This window comes from Papaver somniferum, chromosome 2, assembly GCF_003573695.1.
Source record: "Papaver somniferum cultivar HN1 chromosome 2, ASM357369v1, whole genome shotgun sequence".
In the NCBI taxonomy this organism is placed as follows: Eukaryota; Viridiplantae; Streptophyta; class Magnoliopsida; order Ranunculales; family Papaveraceae; genus Papaver; species Papaver somniferum.
Genome location: NC_039359.1, coordinates 122270524 through 122294771, shown reverse-complemented (window position 1 = coordinate 122294771; position 24248 = coordinate 122270524).

Sequence of the window (24248 nt, the reverse complement as noted above, 5' to 3'; positions counted from 1 at the left end):
TTCCCCAATTTTCGAAATAAGTAATGGTTAACAAGAATCACTTGATTGAAAAGAATAACTGAAAAAAAGATGTTTAGTGGTGGTGGTGGTAGTGATGCAAGAGAAGAAGAAGAAGAAGCAGTTGTAGATACGTTGATTTGATCGAAGAAGAAGAAAGTTGAAGCTCTTCTTTGTTTGTACAGTTTCGATTCAAACTGAAGAGCAAAGAGGTGATAATTTAGTACCAGAATTTTGAAAATATTTGAGTAATTTACTCAGTAAAAACTCTTCTCGTTTAGAAAAATTCATCAAGTCAACGAGAGATGAAGAATCATGTGGGCCTTGACGGAATTGATAACGCTAGTGGCATTTAACAAATTCTGGAGGAAAGAAAACTGGGGCACTTTCTTATATCAGAGAAACAAAGTGTGGCACTTTCTTCAAATCCCCAAGTAATTTTGGGCCCATCCAAAGAACTTGTACGGATGTTCACATGTCGTCGAGTTCCTTTGGATATTTGATAATCAGTTGGCCTTGTTCATGCCCACTGCAGTTGGTGAACATGTAGTCGAGGGATGTTTCCTATATATATAATATAGAGAGAGTTGAAAACGCTGAGGATTTTATCACAAAGAAACTTCATGATTGTTGTTGTTGTTGGATTCGACATTTTTGATCCCAACAGTATGTTTCCCTGGTAAAACCATTTTCCAAGGATCTTAAGCACTCTATTTTAATCTCATTGATCGTTCCAAAACCTCACAGTTAGCTACACCGTTAATTATTGGGTGCAAATCTTGCAAATATGTTCTTGATGGCTAATTTTTGTTTGCTGGCCGTCTGTATGGGCTCCCCATATACATTTGAAGGGCTAGTTAGTTGACTCCCGTTGGACGCCGTGTACATGTCCTACGAATATGCATCAAGCAACATATACCCAGTTGTTAGATTGAGCAGAGCCGATCCTGTGCGTATTAGGGCCTGGTGCGAACTTAATCGCAGGGGCTTTTTACGTTCATTTTTTTTTCCCCGACAATTTCGAATAACAATGACAAATTTTTTTATCTCCCCGCTACTTCTTCGTGACGGAGTGGATGTATAGACTCTTCCGTATAGCGGCAATGGTTCCGGCCAGTACTAGATGGTATTATGTGGGAACTGGTGACATTAGCCCTATGGCCTGGTGACAGCTAAACAGTCGTGGTGGAGTTTTCTGTCTGTTAGCATGTTGCAATGGTGTAATAGCCTGTTGGACTGGTAAATATTGATTGAACTGGTGAAGGTGTAGTGGTGGTCTGTATTGTTGATGGCGCCGTGGACTTGGAAAGTTGACGGGATACATGGTGATGGTTATTGTAGCGTCCCCTAAGCTAGAAGCTGACTAATCCAAGAGATTAACTAAATAAAGAGGCACTAAGAATCTAAATCATTTACTTAAACATTCAATTAAGAAATTTGTTATAAAACTCAACCCAAAACTAGCCCCACTCTGAAATATATATATAAGGATTCCTCTCCGATAATACATATACAATAGTTATTTGGTTTACAAATAAAATATACAACATAATAAACACAACAGAAGTTAACCAACTAACAAAATCAACCCTTGAAGCTTTTGTTGCGCAACTCTGATCTGTCTCTGAAACTGAAAGCGGGAATGGGTGAGCACATCATCCCTAAAATGGGTGCCCAGTAGGAATAACATTTAACTTTCAAGTAATCATGGCAAGATTTGGAAAGCAATAATGTTTTCCCAAACATTAAAAAGTGACCAAGTCACTGAAATAAACGAACATGTATATGGACAAACTCCTTCTTCAAACAATGTATAATATTCGTGCTAACCACATTCATTAGCTATTGATATCACCACTGATGACCCACTCTAAGCAATAAAAGTTGAATTCATGTAGATATAATTGTGAAGGGGCGTATCCTATATACCACAAGTGGAAATTCTCATTTCCCATAACAATTCATAAAGACAAACAAAACATTACAAGTCATTTCCAAATCGTGGAAAGATTCATAGAATCAATATAATTATCATAATGCAATTTAAACAAAGCATGGAATGCACGGACAGACAATGCATGAGTTTGTTAAGCATAAACTTTTGTAAAAGCAACAATAATGGTTACAAAAGAGTCAAATGTATTCCCACCTCTTTTGAAGACAAGCCACGCCTATCCCGAGATCCACGATCCACTGGTTCTTCCTTTGAATCGATCATTGTTAATATAGACTAACTGTTAATCACACAAGAAGTCTAAGAATCTAGACAAAAGGCTCACACAAGGCTCATAACATAATCTCATACAATTCTCTAGTTATAGGCTAAGTGAACTACTCTAATTGTTCTAAGCCCATTTAAGGTTCTACACATCTTCATTACCCATCTCTGGCATATCTAATGGCTTACTAATTCAATTAAATTATGTCTATAGTCTATTAAACAAGACTTAAGAATATCTACAACTTGTAGGAGGAACCAAAGGATAACTTAGACTATAAGAGTCCATAACATCAAACTAAGAATAGATAACACTGAACCCAAGTCCTCTAGACTCGGCCCATTACACAAGTGATAACCCAACTGGGTCAACTAACGGTCAATGATGGTCAAATGATTCAACTAACGGTCAACGTACATAGTCAAGTCAAGGTCCTGGTCAAATGGTCAAAGAAACCAACTCAGTCAAGGTTTACTAAGTCAGTACTGGGTCAAACCTATTCAGTAGAACAACAGGTCGACTCAGTCAGATTGACTAAGTCAGCTAAACAAAGTAAGTCAGATAAACTGACTCGGATGACTAATAGGTTTAATACTAAAGAACTGAAGTTTATACTATTACTAAACACTTCATTCATTCAAATATAATTCACAATTTAATCACAAACACAACTAGAGCCTACCTACAGTTCAGCAGTTCCAAGCTTTTACAGCAATTACTATCTACTACTCTTTGATCACCATTCTTCATAAACTGAACTTCAGAAACACCACAACCAAAACATTACATACACATCGTACTAACCGACACCTTCACCAGATTATACTTAGCATTTCCACTGATCATAGCCTCTACAGCTTCACCAATACTTCCACCACCAACCATTTAAAAGAACTTCAAACAATACAAAACTCAACAATAGCAACCAACCTATGATCTGTCTCAAATCAGATCAATCCAACACCACCAACTGTCCAACGACACCATAACTACCACAACTCCATAACACAGTCCATATTCATTTCAGCTTAACAGACTTACAACACCCTTAACACCACTAAATTGAACTTCAGCTCAACAACTTCAGGCCTGCAACTCAATTCCATTACCCATTCATCTTAGAACTGATTCATACATCTAAAACTCAGCAGCAACACAACTCTGCAACCGTAATTCCAGTTCTGCAACAACCAACACACCCCCTATAACAAATTCTGTCAAATCAATTCAACACCATCATTACAAACGGTAATCTTCACTCCTAAATCACCAACTCAATTACAATTACAGCTCCACCATCAATACACATCTCCTCCCCTGTGACATTAACATCATCACCACCACATCTAATCCATCTCATCAATTCATTATGAGACCGCTTAAACCATGTATAAGTTATCACCACAATCATAAACAGCAGACCCAAGCAATGAATTCCAAACTCAAATACATATAACTTAATAATAAACCAACTCTGCAATCTTAAATTCAACTTACCCTTTCATCTGAATCAGCCATGAAGATCGAATCAGCACCCGTGACAATCTTGTCACTTCCTTACAAGCACAATCAAACCTTAATTCCTCAATTCTCAATTTATGTTCTTCTTTGAAATCAAATCTTCAAATTAAGCTCGTAACTTTTAACTTCACTTCATGTTCTTCAAAAACCATCATTTAATTTAATCCCCTAAATCGACAATTTCATCTGTTGATTCCTCTTGAACTTCTTACAAACCCTAATTCTAATTTGGGGAAGAATAGGACGAACTCTAATTCTCAATTTCACCTCCAAACAGCTTCAGAGCTTTAATTCAATCTCAACCCAATCGTTCTTCATCTAACAACAACCCAAATCATCTCTCAATTTTACACAAACCCTAACCATAAATCCTAACTTCGATTTACAATAGCAATTCTATCATCATCTCGTGTTCAATCAACTGCAACGTCATCACAAACGATCAGCTCTTGACATTTTCCCCTAATTTCCGTTCTCAAAATCACTCAGTCTTCTCACAAATTGACGAGAATGAAGAACAGAGGAAAGAGAGAAAGAAAAGAAGAACGAAGAAGAAAGAAGAAAAACAGAGAAGAAGAAGATAAAGAAGAAAGATTAAGAGAAACTGATATCTCTTCGCCAGCGATCAATGATAAAGGCACCTTCCCAAACGGTAAGGGAAACCAGTCGGTTTAAAGGAAAATGACTTATTTGTCCTTCATATAAAACTGATAATATCTTCTTCATCTGATTGATTGACACGTTCGAGTAGCCCATTCCGCATAACTTTTCGAGATCTATTCAAGGGTACTATTTTCGTATCTATATCGTTGTTAGATTAATTCCTATTAACTAACGTTCGTGTTAAACTAATCGAGTTATTATCGGCTAAATACTCACTTGACTATCACTAGACCAGTCAAATAGCGTTGACGAGCTTAAGGGTCCTTACAGTTATGGTCGTGAACGAGGTGTTGGGGTTCACATAAGAAGGTGATGAATTGGAGAGAGATCTCGGTGGAGTCTTTAAGAACAGGTGCATGCATATCATGGCCTTCACGCTTCATGTAAAACTCCAATTCTTACGGAGAATTTGGATTGAATACAAGTAACTTTGGAAACTCCTCTCGAATTGCTTGAAGAATGAAATCCACTACTGCAATTGATAGACCAGGTAATAGCCGCTGGTGGTGTTGACGATGAATATGAGAATGATAAAGACGCTGGATAAAAAGAAAACGAAGCATGAAAGTCGATGTTGTTCTTGAGAACCGTTGTTAATTGTTGAGTGAGAAAGAAAATTGGAAGTCTGGACTTAGTTTTGTACATGAAAAAAGGCCTTGGCCTTAGATGGGCCCTGTGCGTCGCACCTCCTGCACCCCCTCAGGCCCGGCTCTGAGATTGAGCTAGGTTGGCCCAGGTATGATGAAAAGAAAATGAAAATTTTACCCAAATCCAATGAGTTCCTAAAAATAATGAAACCTGTTTTGTGGCGTATACTTCTTCTTTTGTAGGCATACCTAATGGTTCCAAAATAGGATCACTAGGTAAAAAATCCTATCACTCCTTATCCATCTTTTTTTGTTAATGACATTACTACCCTTATATGATCAGTGTTAATGATTATGATTAGTGTTAATGATAATGATTATGTTAGAGCATAGCTCGGTCGACCTCGCATGCGTTGTTATCTCAAGCATGTTTGTCAATGTTAGTGATCAAAACTATAAGTCTTGATTTCTAGCCTATATAGCTAAGTCTCGGACTAGGATAGAAAAGTGTAGTTGAGCTCAAGGACTTCATGGCGATTCATCATACAACGACGAAGATCTACTCAAGGAACCGTGGAACTTCATCGACAAAAAGGTACGTGGAGACTTGACTTATCTATCACTCAAAAGTCTATCTCTTCTATCTCCTACTTCTTATGAGACAAAAGTCGTATGCTATATAGACTGGATCATACACATTTGATATTTCGAGCCGAGTGAAAAAATGGGGGTCTAACAACACCATCCAATAATTCGATTAGCAATTTGTATGGACTAACTCCGAAATACTTTGCTAGAGAATCAACTAGACAGTCAGACTCAATCTAGATTAAAGTATCTCAAGGAGTTAATATCTCTCACTTGTTTTGGTTTACTCAAGCTAAAACAATAGCGAGTCTTTAATCAAACACAAGAAATAACTTGGACGGTACCAAAGACCAATGTCCAAGGATCAATCAATATCAATCAACAACCAAAGGTTGGATTTCCAATTGATGATCTTAACGCACAACCTGTATTATTTCTATTATATACAAAATATAATGCGGAAAAGAAATAACACAGACACCAGAAGTTTTGTTAACGAGAAAACCGCAAATGCAGAAAAACCCCAGGACCTAGTCCAGATTGAATACACACTGTACTAAGCCGCTACATACACTAGCCTACTTCAAGCTAACTTCGGACTGGACTATAGTTGAACCTCAATCATTCTCCCACTGATCCAAGGTACAGTTGTACTCCTACGCCTCTGATCCCAGCAGGATACTACGCACTTCATTCCCTTAGCTGATTTCACCCACAACCAAGAGTTGCTGCAACCCAAAATCACAGACATGGTAATAAACAGATTTGTCTCACACAGAAAAGTCTATCAAAGGATAAATTTGTCTCCCACAGATAAACCCTAGGTTTTGTTCCGTCTTAAGATATAAAATGAAGGTGAACAGGAACCAATTGATAATTCGGTCTTATATTCCCGAAGAACATCATAGATTAATCAATCACCTCTATACAATCCTTCCTGACTACACAGGCAGTTTGTCAAGGAATCACAAACAGTCAGACGAAGATGTTTGTGAATTCTTTATCTTGCCTATCGGAGAACTCTCACGATATCAAGACAATCAATCGATTGTACTCGTACGATAGAAGATGCAAGATCAGATCACACAACTACGATAAAATTAGTATCGGTCTGGCTTCACAATCCCAGTGAAGTCTTTAAGTCGTTAACCTGGTTTTAGAGAAGAAAACCAAAGGTTAAAGGAGAATCGACTCTAGAGAGCGCACTAGTATCATACAGACGTGTGGGTATTAGTTTTGCACAATGCTAGATGTCTCCTTTATATAGCCTTCAAATCAGGGTTTTGCCTTAGGTACAATGCTAGATGAAAACCTGATTTATATTCAAGTTAATATTTCTCAACCGTTAGATCGAAAACTTAGATTGTCACACACACTTGGGTAGACGTTTACTGGGTTTGTGAAAACCATGCCCAAACGTGTACGTGTATGTTGGTTCAACATAGTAACCCAAAAGGTTAACCATATGAGCATTTCATATTAACCTTGTTCTCCTTCACCATAACTAGTTCAATTGACTCAAATGAACTAGTTAAAGAGTTGTTCAATTTCTATGAGATCTTATGTAACTACATAAGACACAATTGAAACAAAGATGATTCGATTCGATTGAATCGACTCATGAACATTATAGCCACGTTTTGCATAAAACATTCCTTAGTAATTTAATGTTTCATGTTCAGAGCACATCTTTAGATCATAACCTCTTAAGTTCACAAACAAGTTCGCGAACTTGAGTTAATCGGTTGAGTTTTCCAAACTCAGCAGAAATTCTCGGAAAGAGAACTTCCGCCAGTTCGGGGACTGGGTTCGCGGACTGAGTTCACGTACTTAGCACACAAACGAGTTTTGGAAAATCCAGCAGAAATTCTCGGTCGAGAACTTCGGACAGTTCGCGGACTTGGCAAGCCAATTCCACAATCCTCACGATTTCTCTTGATCAACAAAGTTCGAAAACTTCGGTTCAAGGAATACATGGTTATGTAATCTAAACTCTCATTTCAATTATTGATACATTCTCAGAGGACGCTACGTAGCCGTTATTCACAGACCGATTCACGTCAGAGCAATTCTCAAAGTGATTGAAACTTTTCATGACTTCCGTCACTAGGTGAAGATAAACTTGATCAAAGCGAAACGTTTTAGCAACACACGATTTCGAGATAAAAGATAAGCAATGAATTCTCAGCTCGAAATGTCAAATGTGTATGATCTAGTCTATATAGCATACGACTTTTGTCTCATAAGAAGTAGGAGATAGAATAGATAGAGTTTTGAGTGATAGATAAGTTCAAGTCTCCACATACCTTTTTTTTGATGAAGTTCCACGGTTCCTTGTATAGATCTTCGTCGTTGTATGATGAATCTCCATGAATTCCTTGAGCTCAACTACACTTTTCTATCCTAGTCCGAGACTTAGCTATGTAGGCTAGAAATCAAGACTCATAGTTTTGATCACTAACATTGACAAAGATGCTTGAGATAGCAACACATGCGAGGTCGAACGAGCTATGCTCTAACACCGAGTATATCTCGCCTATCTATATCTCGAAATCATGTGTTGGTAAAGCGTTTCGCTTTGATCAAGTTTATCTTTACCTAGTGACGAAAGTCATGAAAAGTTTCAATTACTTTGAGAATTGCTCTGACGCGAAACGGTCTGTGAATAACGGATATATAACCTCCTCTGAGAATGTCTCAATGATTGGAATGAGAGTTTAGATTACATAACCATGTATTCCTTAATCCGAAGTTTTTGAACTTTGTTGATTGAGAGAAATCGGAGGAATTGGCTTTGCCAATTCCGTGAACCCAGTCCGAGAACTGACGGAAGTTCTTGTACCGAGAATTTCTGCTGGGATTTTCCAAAAACTCGTTTGCGTGTAAGTCCGCGAACCTAGTCCGCGAACTGGCGAAAGTCTTTTTGCCGAGATTTTCTGCAGAGTTTGGAAAACTCCACCAGTTTTCTTAAGTCTGCGAACTTGTTTGTGAGCTTAAGAGGTTATGATCTAAAGATGTGTTCTGAACATGAAACTTAAATTACTAAGAAATGCTTTATGCAAAACGTGGCTATAAATTTCATGAGCCGATTCAATCGAATCGAACCATCTTTGTTTCAATTGTGTCTTGTGTAGTTACATAAGATCTCATAGAAATTGAACAACTCTTTAACTAGTTCATTTGAGTCAATTGAACTAGTTATGGTGAAGAAGAACAAGTTTAATATGAAATGCTCATATGGTTAACCTTTTGGGTTATTATGTTGAACCAACATACACGTACACGTTTAGGCATGGTTTTCACAAACCCAGTAAACGTCTACCCAAGTGTGTGTGACAAGCTAAGTTTTCGATCTAACGGTTAAGAAATATTAGCTTGAATCTAAATCAGGTTTTCATCTAACGGTGAATATGGATTGTTTTGTAACTAAGGCAAAACCCTGATTTGAAGACTATATAAAGGAGACATCTAGCATTGTGCAAAACTAATCCCCACATGTTTGTGTGATACTAGTGCACTCGCTAGAGTCGATTCTCCTTTAAACTTTGGTTTTCTTCTCTAAAACCAGGTTAACGACTTAAAGACTTCATTGGGATTGTGAAGCCAGGCCGATACTACTTTTATCGCAGTTGTGTGATCTGATCTTGCATCTTCTATCGTACGAGTAAAATCTTTGATTGGCTTGAGATCGTGAGTTCTCCGATAGGAAAGATAAAGAAGTCACAAACATCTTCGTCTCACTGTTTGTGATTCCTCGACAAACCTCTTGTGTAGTCAAGAAGGATTGTAGAGAGGTGATTGATTAATTTAGGATGTTCTTCGGGAATGTAAGACCGGATTATCAATTGGTTCCTGTTCACCTTGATTTCATATCTTAAGACAGAACAAAACCTAGGGTTTATCTGTGGGAGACAGATTTATCCTTTGATAGACTTTTCTATGTGAGACAGATTTGTTTATTATCAAGTCTGCGATTTTGGGTTGCAACAACTCTTGGTTGTGGGTGAGATCAGCTAAGGGAATCAAGTGCGCAGTATCCTGCTAGGATCAGAGACGTAGGAGTACAACTGTACCTTGGATCGGTGGGAGACTGATTGGGGTTCAACTATAGTCCAGTCCGAAGTTAGCTTGGAGTAGGCTAGTGTCTGTAACGGCTTAATACATTGTGTATTCAATCTGGACTAGGTCCCGGGGTTTTTCTGCATTTGTGGTTTCCTCGTTAACAAAACTTCTGGTGTCTGTGTTATTTCTTTTCCGCATTATATTTTATATAATTGAAATAATACATGTTGTGCGTTCGTGATCATCAATTGGAAATCCAACCTTTGGTTGTTGATTGATATTGATTGATCCTTGGACATTGGTCTTTGGTACCGTCCAAGTTATTCCTTGTAATTGATAAAGACTCGCTATTGATTTTAGCTTGAGTAAAGATCAAATCAAGAGAGAGATATTAACTCCTTGAGATACTTTTATCTAGATTGAGTCTGACTGTCTAGTTGATTTTCTAGCAAAGTATTTCGCAGTTAGTCCATACAGATTGCTAAGTGAAATATTGGGTTGTGTTCTTAGACCCCCGCTTTTTCAGATTAATTAGTAATGATTGACTAAGTTAAGTTGTTAGTGTTATATTAGTTGAAAAATCAGATTTTTTTGAGAGAGTTGGAGTTTTTGAGAGAGGAAGAAAAAGTAAAAAAAAAACTAGATTGTTGAGATTTAGGGGATTTTCGCAATTCAAAATGGATGATTCAAATGATCCGTGAGAACCTTTATCTCGTAAAGACAATAAAATACACATCAAATACAACAATGACCCGGATTTTGCTTACATTTTGGATTATGAGAATGATTTTACTCAACCTAAAACTCAAGATGATGGTTTTTATGAGCCAAATCCAGAGGATGAATGCATTTATGAAGGACCTTCTGCTAATAATTGATTATATATTTTCTGTGGTTGTAGTAATGAGGTTCAAACTCTCGGATTTGTGAAGGATAATTTTTTTAGACTTAATAAAAAATAAATAAATATATACAATAAAATATTAACAATGGTGAGAGTTACTGAGGCTTAGGATTCGGCCAAATTCATTTCTTAAATGGTTCAGAAATTAATTCTAGGCAATTATAATTCAAAACAAAATGAATATTAACTCTATTCTTTGCCAAAGTAGATTTTATAAAATATTACTTGTATTTCTTAAGCATGGCATATCAAAAATCCCTAGGACTAAGCATAAACCATCAAATGAAATCACAAATAATTAATTAAAATCTTAATTCAATTAAAATTAGTGCAAAAAGTAAATATATAATTAAATAAAATTACCACATAGATGAATTAAGGCTTCCTCCATCGCCCCAGTGTTGGGGTTTAGCTCATCATGGTGAAATACCTCTCAAAATATTTTATTAAGCTCAATTGGTATTTACAAGAAGAGAAAACAATGAAACATGACATATGCAACAACGCATTTGCGTTACAGACCGACTGTTTCAAGTCTCAACTGTTATGCTGAAGATAATCGTTACAAATCTAAAGATAAATGTTGCAAACGAGGATGAAGGAACTGTTACAGTGAAGATAAATGTTGCAATCCAGTTGAAGAAACTGTTACGACGGATGAATAAACCGTCGCCGTTTCCCTGTTCTTCACGAGCAGCAGGAGCAGCAGCAACAGAGTTCTGAAAACTCTTGATTCACGCCTCCTGAGCTCTCCTCTCGACCCCAAACTCTCGACACCCATTCTAGTCGACCCATAGAGCCTATTTATACTCCTAAGCCTCATTTAATCTCGCCATAACTCCTCAAAAATCTTCACAGTGAAGAAAATTATTTTTGAGAATAATTTCTTATTTCTTTCTCTGTGTACGTTAATTTCCTTGAAAATCTTCAGAAACTGATTGATACGCAACCTAGGAAAGTATCTGGTCTTAACTCCACAACCATGCAGCATCTTTTACGTGATTTTCTTTCCAAAAATGAAACCGATATTCTTCTCTCCTGTTTTGATCGGGAATTGATTTTCTGGCAAAGTTGATCGATCCCAACCACCATAATATATTCTTATACTAATATAACATATACCCATTAAGTTTCAGCTCTTTAATCTCCCAACAGATCCATCAAAATCTCGAACGAAATTCTGCCAGGGAAGAAGAAAAATTTCCCGCAAAAAAAAAGAATTTGAATTTTTTTGAAGACCTTCCCCTATCCAGTTCAGGGGTGCAAATAGCAAGTGGGGTTGAAATAGACTTCTTGGGGTGGAAATAACCAAAACATGGGTGCCTTTAGTAATTTTTCTGGGATGTTTTCCGCACTTTTTCGAGGTTCCTCCGAGGTATTTCTGGGGTACTTCCGGTCCACTTCTGGGGCGCTTCCGGTATACTATCAACGGAGGTCCAAATGCCACATTTTTGAGCCCATTTCGCCGCAAGGGATTATTTTTCCAAAAACTCCTACAAATAAATAAAACAACATAATAAGCACAAAAATGGGTACTAACAATGTATACAATTGGGCTATATTAGACACATAAATGCGTCTATCAATAATGCACAGGTATACTCGTATACGATGTTTAACCTCCTTTTTTATCTTAAATTCTCCAAAAAATTGAACTTTTACAAACAAAAAAAATGGAACTCAGTTTTGGGTTCGGTTGCTATATTAGAGACGGAATTTGCTCGGGAAGAACGGTTCGGACGATATATTTAAATCCAAACCCAAGTGTTTTGAAAATGCCCTAACGGTTCGGCTTATTCGAACTCTTTCATTGGATAGACGAACTTGTTGTTTATTTTGTGTTATTCTTGTTTGACTTACAATGTAATGTTCAACTAACATGTTGTCAGCCGAACTTTGTGGTGTAACTTCAATAAAACCTAAGTTAAAAGTTCGGCCGTAAATATACATTTCCAATATTATTCGAACTCCAAAAGGATAAAGGTTTGGCTTCTAACGTACATTCTGTACGAGCCGAACCTAACTTTACTTTGAGATTTTCCAAGGTTCGGCTCTGGTTCCAAATTTTCGAATTAGCCAAACCTTTAGTTTTTTTCCTTTGAGTTATATAACTACGTCCTATTCTTGTAGATCGTAAATCCTGAACCTCTACTAATGCGCGATCAACCTTCGGCTGTTAACACCATTTATGAAGATAATAGAGATCACTTCCAAAGTGACTTGGTGGGTACCAAATTGAGCGATGTCATACTCTATATGTTAAAAATCATATGTTCCAAAAGTTTAATAAGTATATATATGTGACATTTTATTCCTACAGATATGGGAAGTAAACTGGAAGCACATGGATTGAAAATAAATTGTGTGCTAGTGATCGGGCAACAAATTCGATGGAACCGATTTGAAATGGTTTGTGAGAGAAGTAGAAAAGACGTTGACAAGCATAAAAAAGGGTTGTGTGTTAATGTATTTTCAAAAGTTGTTGTATATTGTGGTAAAAGGGGTTCTTTTCGAACTTGTGAAGGTAACTCTTTTTTTTTTTTTTAGATTTAATAAAAATAAAGCAAATTAATTTTCAAAGAGTGATGTCAAGATTTAAAATGGACTAAGGCTCCGAATTCACTATTACTTCAAGTTGATTGGTTACAAAAATATTTCATAATTATTATCTAGCTCTTTTTCCATTAAATCACTTATTAATCTATAAGGTTTCCAAATATTAAATTGTAATCCTTAAGCATGATTTATCAAAGAATTAATTCTAAGCATAAAACATCAAACTGATTCACAACTAATTAAGAAAACCATTTTTATCTCTTTTTTTTATTGATCCAAGTGAATTAAATAAAATAAATAATTAAGAAATTATAAAAAGAATTACCAATCAAACATGAGTGAATAGCTCCTCCGTCGCCTCAGTCACCAGGTATTTTAGCCGCTCATCATGTTGGAAAACCTCTCAAAATATTTCATTGATGCTCAAAAGTGTTTTATAATGAAGAGAAAGATAAGAAAATGATATAAAACAGGATTCTGCGACCCACAGAAGGAGTCCAGAATCAACGACAAAGCTGAAGTGCTGTTGTCGTTGGGAAACTACGACCCAAAAGTGACAGTCGATGTTACTGTTGATAAACGACTGTCCCTGAGGGTATTATGTTCTTCGGGTTCTTCCTTGCACCAGCAGCAAGCTTCTCTTCTCTGCGTGATTTTCTTTTGATTCTCTCGACTCCTAAACTTTCCCCAAGACTCTCCAAACTTGCTAGCTTCAATTGTACGTGTATTTATAGTGAATTGAGGCCAAAAATCCGACCATTGATTGCGTATATACTCTCTTTAATTCGATTATTCCTTGGTGCCAAAAATAACGATAATTTCCATTTTTAAGCCCATGCACGCGTTAGATTTGATCCTGCACGCTCTAGTTAGCCTTCTCCACGTCTCAGCACTCTTCCAACGCTAGTATAACTCCTCCATGCACACAAGAACTTAAATTTTGCTCGTGTTACAGTACACGTGCTCTGTTTTGGGTGTGTGAATCATCACGCGTTTTCCAGCCAATTCCGATCGAACCCACTGCCCAAAATGTGTTCCTTAACCTATATCACATCTCTATATCAAATTTCAGCCATTGAATCGACCCGTAACCCCTTCATTTTTGTGATCAAACTTCTGCCAGTTGAGAATTTCATTTCCCGCCAAAAAACAGTTTTCAAACGAAGAAGAAAGGGTGTCCCCCTATCCTGAACTGGGGTGCAAATAGCAGGTGTCCACTGAGGTGCCCATTAACCGATAGTGAGAGTCCGAATAACAATTGTCCTTCAAGGGTGCCCCGGGAAACTTTTCGAGCTGATTTTTCCAAAAATGTTTATTTCCAAAAAATACCTAAAAACACACAAAACACCATAATAAGGACGAAAACGAGTACTAACAAAATACACAAAAGAGATGAAAATAGACACATAAATGCGTCTATCAAATACCCCCAAACTTATTATTTACTAGTCCTCGAGCAAATTTATTCTAGAAAGGAAAATCATTTGAACCCCTAGGTGGCCCTAGTGGCGGAGTGTTGTCTCCGGAGGGTTTACCAGAGGTGTACCCACAAAACCTTTACTCCAGACCCTAACTATCTACGCAAAATATTGGAAAGCACTAAAGAACCTCCTTGGTTGGCATACTTATTAATTATAGGAGGAAGTACCCTGATGCGAAATTCCAATTACTGTACACGAGTTTTCACTCAAGCATACTAAAATTCATATAAGTGACAGAGCTCTACTAAGATAGTTTCACGATGGACATCATACTCGGAGTCAGACTAATCACATGAAAAGATTAAGAAGATGGAAAAAGAAAAATGTATATGGTTGAAAAGTGAACGGTGTTTCCCATATCTGTCTGAAGGCCTCTGCCAAGGTGATCCTAACCTAAATGACTGAGATACCGGTCTGACTAATATTAACACACTGGCATATACAAGGGAACCAGCGGTCAATAACTTAAATCTAGATCAACAAACTGGAAAATACAAGGGAACCAGCAGTTGACTACACAGAACAATAACCCTTTTTCTTTTTTTAACTTAGTGGCATGAATAGATCTTTTTGATCCAAGCGCATGCTTCTTGTCAGCAGATTACACGATAGTTCCCACGGGTCCTGCATTCCACGCTTGCTTAGGCGACGGAAACAGGTAGAACACACACATATTGCTATCCAAGTGTTAGTATTTATTCCGATTGATCTACTGGTCTGGTCTGATTTTTTTTTTTTTTTTTTGAAAAGGTAACTCAGTCACTCTATTTCACCCTAGCAAAGGTAACAACTTGAATCGTGTGCCCCACCAAATCACTTTAAATAAAAGAAAAAAAATAGAAAGTGAAAAGGACTCGACGAGATATGGCGAAACTATCATGTTATTTCTAACACCTGAGCTATGTGCTTTTATGAATAGACTCTATAGATGTTTCCATCTAGTCAGATTGGTTCCTCAACTCCTAAAACAAAAATATTTCCATCCACTTAGATTGGTTAGTGCTATCCTTAATAGGCGTAAATTTCTAGGCTCTGGAGTTTATTTATTGCAACTTAAAACTAACAAAAAGTTTCTTTCCCACCCCCAAACTTAAATCTAACATTGTCCTCGATGTTCTAAAGATAAAATTAAAAGCATGAACAAGGAGAAACTACCACTTGAAGAAAAAGAGTTAAGGAAAGATATTACCATGTTGCATGAGATTGGGTTACCTCCCAAGAAGTGCTAAGTTTAAAGTCTTCAGCCAGACATCAAATACCTCAAAAAGGATCTTCACCTTCCAAAGTCATATACCAATAGCCGAAAAAGTTGTGGTCCATAATACCAAATAGAACTAACACCAATATGAGACAACTGCACTGGTTCAGAAAAATAAACAGAAGGAGCACATCCTCATCTAAGGTTTCTTGCAAGACAACCGGATCTATCCAGAGCCTCCAGTTGGGCTTCATAAGAGTGTCTTGAAAAATAGATTCATCCGAAAAATGGGTTTCTAATATATGGATTCCCTCCTGAATAGAATCAGGCGGATCAGGTTGTGGAGTCTGAATAGACTCAAGCGATACCTCAGATGCACTAGGCTTGAGTCCCAAGTTAGGAACTTTTACTGGGGATAATTGACAATCTCTACCCCCAAATTTAGGGTAATCACTATTCTCCGTAAGACCTTTAAATATGGCTTGAATTTCTGGATCCGGAGAGTATTTAAAATACTCTAGAGCTTCTTGTAGTTCACTACCCCCAAACTTAGAGTTTTGGGTGTCTCTACATAAACTAGTCACAATATTCCTAATTTCTAGACCATCCGGTTCCTGAAAAAGGTCAATTGCTTTATCTGAATTATAATCAGGTGGTTCATCCTCTAAATTTTTTTGAGGTATACTAGCTATAGGACTTATATGTTCCATATCCTCTATGGTCATCCCTAGAGTTTCCTTATTGTGTTGAAGCACGGTTACTGGCCTAATCTCATGATCACTATCCAAATCGGAAGTTATAGGCAAAATCTCAGATGGGCCTACAAATGCATAATTGGGGTACAACTTAGGAGGATCTTTAGGCTCTTCGAAATAAGGGCTTAAGGTAGATTCGGTAGCTAGTAATGGTTCAAACCTAGATTTCCATCTATCGGTATCTAACATAGGAATAGAATCCAACAGAGCATTTACTTGTTCAATGTTTCTATCATCGTCGAAATCCATGCTAAAACGGGCTAGACAACTCTCTAATGGATCTTCCGATTCGGTGTTTGGTACATACTTCGGAACTAAGGTTCCTATCATGTTGACCTATTCAATGCACGTGTCATCTAGCTCAGAATGTAGCTTATTGACATTAAAAATATTCAACTCAATAGTCATATTACCAAAAGATAGATTCATAATACCATTTCGACAGTTTATGATCGCATTAGACGTGGCTAAAAACGGGCGACCTAAAATCACTGGTATTTGGTTCTCTAGGTCAGGGGAAGGTTGGGTATCTAGGATAATAAAATCCACTGGATAAATAAACTTGTCAACCTCTATGAGAACATCCTCGATCACACCACGAGGAATTTTAACGGACCTATCAGCTAACTGAAGTGTCATCTGTGTAGGTTTCATCTCACCAAGTCCTAGCTTAAGGTACACATGGTATGTCAATAAGTTCACACTGGCTCCTAAGTCAAGCAACGCTTTCTCAATACGGTACTTACCTATTGTACAAGCAATGGTAGGGGACCCTGGGTTTTTATACTTAGGAGTAGTGGTATTCTGAATAATATAACTCACGTGACTAGCTATGAAGGCTTTCTTCTGGACACTGAGCTTACGCTTTCGCATACACAAGTCCTTAAGGAACTTGGCATAAGAGGGAATCTTCCTAATTGCATCTAATAATGGAAGGTTGATATTAACCTGCTTAAAAACCTCCAATATATCATTAAAGTTGGACTCCCTCTTAGTCGGAACTAGCAGCTGGGGGAACGGGGCTTTGGGAACAAAATCAGACTCAACATGACCCTCATTGGTCTCTTTAGAGACTCTATCAGTCTCTTCATTCTCTGGTTCAGACGGGTGAACTACAACATGTTCACTTTCAGGTATGTCGACCTTATTATCAACTTTCCTTCCACTCCTAAGGGTCGTAACAGAGTTAACATGACTGTACGATTTCTCTCCTCTAGGGTTAGGATCAGTATGACTAGGGAACCTTCCTTCCTCTCTCTCATTAATATACTTAGCTATTTGGCCGACTTGAAGTTCTAATTTAGCAAAAGACTGGGCACTATTCTTAAAATTCTGTTCGGTTTCCTCTTGAAAATTACCCTGGCTTTTTACTAACATTTCCTGGCTTTGTGATAGCATTTCCTGGCTCTTCCTTAATATGCTAAGGGTTTCCTCTAAGCTAGTTATTCTATTCTCAGATGGGTTCTGGGTCTGTCCTGAAGGATTCTTAGTATAACCAAAACCTGGGAGAGGGTGAGAATTACTAGACTGGCCTTGATTCTGTCCCTTAGACCAAGAGAAATTAGGATGGTTTCTCCAACCAGGGTTGTAGGTCTCTGAGTAGGGGTCAAACTTCTGACGGTTCTCAAACCTAGCATTGTTATAGACAGCATGAGCTTGCTCTTCACTAACCTGACCTTCCCAAAATGAGTTATCGGGCTATATTCCACAACTAGAGATTTGAGAGGCTCTATTAGGTTCAACAAGGGACTTATTTTTAGGTTGACCCATTTCCAACGCTTCTAAACTTCTAGATATAGCAGCAAACTTAGCATCAGATGCAAAACTCGTATCAACCATATTGGTGCTACTTTTATTGACCAAGAGTCTTTTAGGGGGTTCAACACAAGATTCCCACTGTTGGGATTTTTCAGCGATAACTTCTAAGAAGTTAAAAGCATCATCAGCATTTTTACTAGTGAACTCACCAGCGCACATAGACTCAACCATGGCTTTGGTCGAATAGTCTAAACCATCATAAATAATTTATACTAGTTTCATCTTATCAAATCCATGATGAGGAAACTGAGATAGGAGATCATTGAATCTCTCTAAAAATCTATAAAGAGACTCTCCCTCTTGTTGCACACTAGCACTAATTTTCTGCCTAACAGTTGCGGTTTTATGCTTAGGGTAGAACTTCATATAGAAGGCAGCGATAAGTTCCTGCCATGTTTCTATGGATTCAGATGGTAGGTTGTTAAGCCAGGTCTTGGCTTTATCTCTCAAGGAAAAGGGAAACATCTTAAGTTTCAAGACTTCATCAGTAAGGTCTTTTATTCTAATTGTCCCACAAATTTCCTCAAAGTCCCTAATATGGAAATAAGGGTTCTCATCATCTTTTCCTAAGAATATAGGGATCATCTGAAGAATACTAGGTTTTATCTCGAAATTATCCGTAGTGGCTGGCAATTTAATGCACGAAGCTCGGTTGGACCTAGTTGGGAACATGTAATCTTTCAAAGTTGCCATCGCTGGCACAACAGAAGTACTAGGGGTACTTTCCTCACGAAGAGACGGATTCTTAAAACTGAAGTTTCCAAAAACAGGGCTCTCAAAAGAACAATCTTCGAGCTCCCTGCTTATATCAGAAGAACTACTAGCTTTTTCGCTAATCAATCGACCTAGAGTATCTCTTTTCCAAGCCCTACTAACAAAATCGGGCATACACTAAAAAAAATCAAAAAGAAATAAAAATCCTAACAGGAAGGTTCTAGCAATCACACAGCAGGCTGACTCGACTTTACCACAGCAAACCTAGAGATTTCTAGCAAACAACAAGCATGATGGCTCACTTAGATTGTTTCTAGACCAGCTTCTATCTTTCGAAAGGGAATTCGTTACAATTTAAGCAAACCCCTCTGGAATCAATCCGAGTCAAAGTAAGTTGAATTGAGGCGAGGGAAGCTCAGTGGATCTTTGATACCCAAGGCCTCACCGCAGTACAAGGCGGCGCAGTCACGCATTCAACTCACAGAAACCGTCATGAACTTCGAAGTATGCTAAAAGAATAACCAATATCCTTCGAAAAATTTTCCTAACAAGCTCGATACCCTATAGGTCTCTTTCTAATCAGATTTTAAAGCTTGGGTTCGCGTTAGGTTTTGTTCTCTTAAAACGGGCAAGAAGGGAGCGGTGATGAAATCCGAACCCTTATCTTGTTTAGGCCAGGCCTTGCCCTTTACTAGGAAAATAAAGACAGTTCAAATTCGTCCTCAATCAATGATCACCTTAAGGAATACAGTAACTCGCTTACAGGAGATTCACGAGTGTTTCGATTGGACTTACCTCCCGTACCAGAGGTAATCACCGTCCTTCCCTGCACACAGTTTGTATTTAACTACCCTTCCGTAGGGTTTTAAAAAAAATAATAATAAAGTCCAAGAGTCCAGTCCAAAGTCCAAATAAAGTAAAGTGCAAAAGAAAAAGAAAAATAACCTAAAAAAAAATATAAAAATCTCTCTTTTATTTCTCTCTTTTCTATATATAAAAAAAAATCCTCTTTCGCTCCTTTCGCTTTAAGCTTTTCCTTCCAAGGTCCTTAGTACTCCACTTTGAACCTGCAAATCAAAGACAAAAAGAAACTTAAAAAGGAAAAAAAAATAATAAACCTAAAAAAAAAATTCTACCTAAGCACAAGTCCGCGTCGGCGGCGCCAAAAATTTAATGTATTTTCAAAAGTTGTTGTAGATTGTGGTAAAAGGGGTTCTTTCCGAACTTGTGAAGGTAACTCTTTTTTTTTTTAGATTTAATAAAAATAAAGCAAATTAATTTTCAAAGAGTGATGTCAAGATTTAAAATGGACTAAGGCTCCGGATTCACTATTACTTCAAGTTGATTGGTTACAAAAATATTTCATAATTATTATCTAGCTCTTTTTTCATTAAATCACTTATTAATCTATAAGGTGTCCAAATATTAAATTTTAATCCTTAAGCATGATTTATCAAAGAATTAATTCTAAGCATAAAACATCAAACTGATTCACAACTAATTAAGAAAACCATTTTTATCTCTTTTTTTTATTGATCCAAGTGAATTAAATAAAATAAATAATTAAGAAATTATAAAAAGAATTACCAATCAAACATGAGTGAATAGCTCCTCCATCGCCTCAGTCACCAGGTATTTTAGCCGCTCATCATGTTGGAAAACCTCTCAAAATATTTCATTGATGCTCAAAAGTGTTTTACAATGAAGAGAAAGACAAGAAAATGATATAAAACAGGATTCTGCGACCCACAGAAGGCGTCCAGAATCAACGACAAAGCTGAAGTGCTGTTGTCGTTGGGAAACTACGACCCAAAAGTGACAGTCGATGTTACTGTTGATAAACGACTGTCCCTGAGGGTATTATGTTCTTCGTGTTCTTCCTTGCACCAGCAGCAAGCTTCTCTTCTCTGCGTGATTTTCTTTTGATTCTCTCGACTCCTAAACTTTCCCCAAGACTCTCCAAACTTTCTAGATTCAATTGTACGTGTATTTATAGTGAATTGAGGCCAAAAATCCGACCATTGATTGTGTATATACTCTCTTTAATTTGATTATTCCTTGCTGCCAAAAATAACGATAATTTCCATTTTTAAGCCCATGCACGCGTTAGATTTGATCATGCACGCTCTAGTTAGCCATCTCCACGTCTCAGCACTCTTCCAACGCTGGTATAACTCCTCCATGCACACAAGAACTTCAATTTTGCTCGTGTTACAGTACACGTGCTCTGTTTTGGGTGTGCGAATCATCACGCGTTTTCCAGCCAATTCCGATCGAACCCACTGCCCAAAATGTGTTCCTTAACCTATATCACATCTCTATATCAAATTTCATCTATTGAATCGACCCGTAACCCCTTCATTTTTGTGATCAAACTTCTGCCAGTTGAGAATTTCATTTCCCGCCAAAAAACAGTTTTCAAACGAAGAAGAAAGGGTGTCCCCCTATCCTGAACTGGGGTGCGAATAGCAGGTGTCCACTGAGGTGCCCATTAACCGATAGTGAGAGTCCGAATAACAATTGTCCTTCAAGGGTGCCCCGGGCAACTTTTCGAGCTGATTTTTCCAAAAATGTTTATTTCCAAAAAATACCTAAAAACACACAAAACACCATAATAAGGACGAAAAAACGAGTACTAACAAAATGCACAAAAGAGATGAAAATAGACACATAAATGCGTCTATCATGTGTACATTGGGAAGACCGGGAGAAAGAGTAAGACCAATACAAAGAAAACATAGTGTCATTTCAAGATCGTTTTTAACTATAACGAAGATGAACATCATTGGACTATGAATAAAAATATGGATTATCGTCATAACCACCCACGTGCACTTGATCTTCATGGACATGCAAGAGTCGCAAGGATCAAAGACCCAGAATACTTGGAAATAGATAAGATGTATCGAGCAGTATGCCACCGATTAAAATCCTTAGCAAGTTGAAGCCAAATGACCCTAATAAAAATTATACGAAATATCTACAACGCAAAAAGTACTTTGAGGAGGAAGGATATTCAAGGTAGGTAGTGATGCAACAATTGATGTGGTTTGCGAGGAAGCACAACTACATGGTCCAAAAGGAATTGGATGAGTTCGGACAAGCCATACACATATTTCTTGCTCACCCAGATTGCGTGAAATTGGCTCTATGTTTCCCACAAATTCTTATAATGGATTCTACGTACAAGACCAGTAAATATGATATGTATTTTTTGAGTTGGGCATACGTCAACCAAGGCATTATTTACCGTGGCCTTTTGTTTTTTGAGAGACAAGTTGAAAGAAAGTTATGTTTGGGTGTTTGAGCAATGTAAGTTAATGTTCCGGGAGGATTCTCTTCCTAAGGTGATTGTAACTAACTAAGAATCCTCTTTGATGTATGTTATTCGTAAGGCATCGGACACCCATAATTTTCTTTGTACGTTTCATAAATGAAACAACTTTAGGAAAAAATATCAACTGATATTTCAACCGCTTAAGTTGAAGTACCTAGAGAATATTAAGTCACTACTGGATGGAGAACACAAAGAGAACAATGGGGAATTCATGATGAGAATGAAAGGTTGTGGGCTTGCTTCTCTCGCGAATGGGAGGCTTTGGCATGGTCAATCACCGAAGATGCGTATCGCGAAAAACTTGAGGAACTTATTGCGCATTGGGGCATTGAGTATCCAAGTGTGATTGCCTATTTGTTTAAAGAATACTTGCATCCCCACAATGAAAGGTTTGTGGCTTGTTATACAAACACTTCGACAACCAAGCTACAAGTATGGTTTAGTCGGATCATTTTCTATTGAAGAAAAACCTTTTTGGGCTAGTTGACTCAGTTATGACGGTGTTTGACTCAATGGAAGAGTATTTCAAAATGGATATCGTGAGAATTAAAACGACGTATGAATATTGTTCATTTTTCAAGCATAAAAACTATGGGGATGATTCTTGGATAAGGGGATTAACTTACTAGGTATATATCCCATTTGTGTATCGACAAATTGATGGTTGAAGTAAAATTGATGAAAGCTCTGGACGCTAATCAACCTCATGAGTGTGTGTTTGTAAAATGAATGAATTTTTGGGACTTTCGTGTATCCACCAAATAGCTCGGTGTGTGGGGTGATATTATACCATTTGAGCGTATTGATAGTTTTTGGAGGCAATTGAGTCTTGAACCTCTCTCTGCTCAAAATCCTGAATGTAGATATTTGGGAAACAAATTAAGGGAGAAAATCAGCTCAGATGTAACAGAATGCATTCCGAGGTCAAAATAAAATTATTTACCACAACTCGAGAACAGTCATCTATCCTTTCACCGAGGAGGATCATTTGAAACCGGAAAGGATGAGACGAGAGGTAAGAAAAGTACCAAAACGACACGACACAGGAAAGACAAAAATCCAAGCGGAAAATTATGATGAAAAAAAGAGATCTATCAGGAGTTGAAAATTATGATGCAAAGTACAAAGAGGAAAAAAAAGAAAGTTGAAAAAGTGATAAAGTTGGGAGAAGTTAACATTTCAAGGAAATGTGGTCGACCTAAGGATAAGGGCAAAACAAGTAACCAAAATGATACTCTAAGAGACGTTAAACTCAAAGGAAAGATGTTTTCTTCGCAAGAAACGGGAAAACAAATCAAGATAAAGAAGAAAAAAAGACCATATATGCAGTGTGAAAAAAATAAAAGGACCTAAAAAGGATAAAGATAGTAAGTACTTGCGACCTACCGATATGAAATATGATAATTACATGGAGCAGCGACCCGAAATTATTCGTGAGTACATTATAACCATGGAAGACGTCAAAGGGAGTGGGAATTGCGGTTATCATGTCACGGCGGAACAACTAGGACTTTTTCAAGAGGCGAATAATTAAGAGTGGCAAGGAGACAAAATCAAGTATTTAAGGAATCGGTTGTTACAAATATTGTGCCAAAACAAGAACTTCTACAAGACAATGATGAGAGTGGGTCCAAGAGGAGACGAGAGTTGGCATCGGAGTATATTTCATTCGAACGATGTTTACATGGGGATTCAGTCATCACAAAAAAAAAAAAAAAAAAAACATTATATATTGATGTAAATTTATGGGTTTTTCATAGCAGAGACTTTCAATTGCATGGTTCATTGTTTCGGGATGGTTGGTAACAGTTTCACTTATGTGCCGCCAACAAAACCTTACTGTGAGGA